The 4,086-nt window shown below is 31.5% G+C and overlaps 1 long non-coding RNA gene across 1 annotated transcript; it reads right to left on the minus strand.

The window, feature by feature from the left end:
* Positions 1 to 393: 393 nt before the first annotated feature.
* On the minus strand, positions 394 to 3,822 carry LOC127726123 (uncharacterized). The gene is made up of 3 exons (XR_007993350.1): positions 2,975 to 3,822; positions 1,619 to 1,747; positions 394 to 849 (listed from the first exon to the last, which is right to left on the minus strand). It is a non-coding gene; the product is annotated as an uncharacterized LOC127726123 (long non-coding RNA).
* Between the last annotated feature and the right edge of the window lie 264 nt (positions 3,823 to 4,086).

Consider the following 4,086-nt stretch of genomic DNA (forward strand, 5'->3'; position numbering starts at 1 on the left):
TATACATATAAGTGATAAGAGCACTCTCTCAATTTTAGAATATTGAGACCATCTTCAAAATATTAACACGTGTAAACTAAAAAATAATCATCGTCTTTTAAAATATTGAGATATGTTCTGTACTTTTCTCGTTCTAGAAACACGATAAGGTCAATTTTTTTTTACAGAATCAAGGAGTTTGACAACAAATTTTCAGTAGAAAAGGTCAAGGTCTTAGTCACTCAGCTATATATGGCATCAAATTCTTAAAACTTCTTCTAACCTCTTGCCCATTTTTTTTAAAGGTTCAAAATAGGCTTTCTGTATATCAATGTTCTTTTGAGCAAATCTTTTGTAGCATATGAAAACATCTGTATATAAATTGAAATTTGTTAAAAATGTTTGTTTCCAAAAATATAATTGAGCAGGTGTCAGGAGAGCCCCTAACCAAACTGATACAGAGTTGATTCAGGGGTGTCACAAAAAAGGGTTTCTATAAACCGGGGCCCTCGAGAAGATTTTATAACAATTTTGGTTTCTAGATTACTATGATTTTCAACAGCATTATTGGCCATGTAAGGAACCATTCATCAAAGTGCAAATCGGAAAGCATAGGTTGTCCGTGCCATCATATACTTACTCCAGGTGTTTAGTCAGTTTGTTAGCTTTCATACGATTAGTTCTTCAGTATCTAGGACGCTTTTTGTACATTATAATACGAAGAGCACAAATACAAACAATTCTAGGCCCTTTATTGGTATCTCCATTAAATGGAAGGTGCACAGACACACACATTATCATAACAATGGCGGCGATTCTGTGGACAGTTCCATGGACTATGTTGTAAACATGTATCTTTATTCCTGCAAACTGAAGGATATAATTTATCTTAGTCTTTTTTTTTCAAAGTAGTCTTCTAATGGAGGTTATATGACTATGAACTTATTTTCCTTTTTTTTATTCACAGAAAAGGTCAAATTAGCTAGACGTTATTTTTGTTTATTTTACTGATGTTGCTTTGGTTGTATTTTTGTGTGTTAGTTTTTTTGTTTTTTTTATTGGGGCTAAAAAGGGGGGGTCGTTCCGCTATATGTTTCTAGTTTATTTTTGGTAAAAAAAAATGTTTTCTTTTTTTTAATAAAAAGACCCTGACTGGGTCTTGACCTGGGTCGTTGCATATATGACCTTTGTCTTTTATTGAAGCCAAGAAAACTTTCAGAATAGTTTTCCTTGTACAATTAGCCATAGAAAATGTTTTAAGCTATCGGCAAACATGAAGTGGCTGCACAATAGAAGCAAAGTTGCTCACACGCTACATCTCATTATTATCAAGTTGATATAGAAATATAAAATCATTCCTTTCAATATAAGCCAAAAAAGTTTGTGGAAAATTTTTCTGGTACAATGGGTGTTGTAAAATTTCAAACTATCAGTGAACAGAAAGTAGCTGTAAAGCTCAACATTATGAAATTGCAGACCAAATACAAGTTTATATCTTCAAAGAAGACAAAAAGTGTTATGCGACGCAGGTACAGGTAAACATAAGAGGGAGGCGGGTATATTTTTCATCAGAAAACCTTTATAAAAAATTTACAGTATGTTATGTATATTTCTTTAAAAAGAATATCAAAAATTATACCTGTAGGTCCAATCTCAGCACACGTGCAAAAATTGTCAATGCACGATAGTTTGTAGTTTAATTCAGGACATTTGGTATGTTGGCAGTCTTTACTGGTTCCGTTTGGACATGATTCACTAGAGACCAGTCCTGAGAACATTATATAAAATCAATAAAGGTCAATACATTAATTCCTTTGTGAGGCTAGCGCATCTCACTAAATTATACCTTATTATATATAAATCTATATCGTTATTTGTAACATATGACACCTATATATAAAGTGGACTTCCTTGAAATGGATTTTTCGTCCACTTATTGAGTAAATTGAAAAACATCTTCGTCCCGAACATGTGAAAGAAAAGAAGCTGACTTTGATGTTTCATACAAAAATGTGCATTTGGCATTTGTCTGATAATAGTTGAACATTAAACAAATATATCTTGGATGAATATGAGACAAATATATTTCCAACCAATTAATGGACAATAAATTTAAGCTGATTTTATTGATCATGTTTATCTTGTTAGTTCCTAGAAGGTTCCCAAGAATGAAACTCTTACACCTTCCAAACAGATGAAGATCGTCAGTGGCGTCGACTTTAATTTTATATATCAAAAGGGTTGTTCGATTAAGTCGTCATCAAAGGGAGGAGTTACATCTAGTTGGTAATGTAATACGAATAATCAAATTCTCGTTTTTTTAGCAAGAAATACTCATTTTCACTCAAGTCGATATAACCGACTATAACTTCTCCAATACATCTGTCAAAATTTCATTTTCAAAATCGGTTTCAGGCCCAAAGGCATCTTCATTCATCGTTTCAACTTAACTTATATGTTCTGCATGTAGTTCTTAGAATATGTTAACATTTATGCACTCAATTTCATTGCATCAGATTCTGGTCAACTCGATACCTGTACAATTTTTAAAAAATTATCATATGTATTTATAGAAGGTCGGTTCTTCTGTCCGGGCACTCCGGCTTCCGCCACCAATAAAAACTGACCGCCACAAAATAGCACAATAGTGTTGAAAGTAGCGTTAAACAACAATATGTCAATCAATCAATCAATCAATATGTATTCATATTTCTTTTTTTGGCTTTCCAGGCAACGTTTGTCTATGTTTAAAATCTAAGAATCTACATGTTACTTTTTTATAGCGCTGGATATCCAGAAATTACTTTAATGCACAAAAAAGGGAATATCATTTCTGACAACAATACACATTTAATTTATTATATAATTCCTTTTTTTATTGAATTTGTTGACTGTTATATGTATATGTAGGCTAGATTGTATGCTGAAATTTTTTTTAATATTACGTTCTGATAAATTTAATGTTCACTATAATCAATGTAAAATTTAAACTTACCTAAACTACACACAGCAAAAACAAATACTGCAATTCTCATCTTCCTGTGTGGAATTCGATTCTGTGAATGCTTTATCTCACAGACATATACACGATTGTGGCATATTTCAAGGCGTTCTTGACATTACTATTAAAATTTGTACTGTATAAGTTAATAAGATTTTAAGCGTTAATGTTGAACTACATTTGAAACGAGAAATTTGGTGTTCTCTCGCATAAAAATGTCAGTTGACTTTTTTTCATTCATTTATTTCCTAAATCAAAATGCATTATCCCCTGATAAAACAATTGCATTGAAAAACAGTGAAAACATCTATCCAGTATTTGATGTGGGATCAACTAGTAAAAGGCTTTATTGGAAACAAATAATTGCCATTTTGTTTTTCTAGGCTTTGAAATATTTAGTGATCAACTGTTCTTACACTAGTTGGTTAATATATAGAGTACGCTCTGTTTTCAAAAATGAAAAAGTACCCTCGTCTTTATTGGTTTATTTTGATTTTTGTATGCGTTTTCGTCATACGATTAAGAACTTTACCTTCAGTAATTATGTGATAACAGGCAACTTTAATTTGTACTTCTTTTGCCTACCCACCATAACTTTCCTTTTTGAAGTCTTTATTTATCTAAACTTCCAATTAAAACAAATTAATTGTGTACGTCCTTAACGTTTTGAAACCTGTAAGAATGAATCCATTTTTAATATCATTTAATTATTCTTACATGTTACAGTGCATAAAGTAAGCATGCACAACATTTAACGCCCTTAACGTTTTGAAACCTGTAAGCATTAATCCAGTTTTAATATCATTTAATTATTCTTACACATGTTACAATACATAAAGTAAGCACGCACAAAATTTTAAAATCCCATTCTCTAGTTAAAATTTGATTGTAAATATAAAAATAAGAAGATGTGGTATGATTGCCAATGAGACAACCAGTATGCCTTATCTCTAATGTACTTACATGATAGAATTTATCTTTAGGCGTATCTGACAGTGTGTACCAGTTAAATTAATGTAAACAAAAGTGTATCATGGCTTTCACTCGGTACATCCAGAGAAATTACCGTGAAAAAAAAATGACGACGGTCAAGCATTACGATTGGA

The sequence above is a fragment of the Mytilus californianus genome, unplaced genomic scaffold (assembly GCF_021869535.1).
Source record: "Mytilus californianus isolate M0D057914Y unplaced genomic scaffold, xbMytCali1.0.p SCAF_16, whole genome shotgun sequence".
Classification (NCBI taxonomy): Eukaryota; Metazoa; Mollusca; class Bivalvia; order Mytilida; family Mytilidae; genus Mytilus; species Mytilus californianus.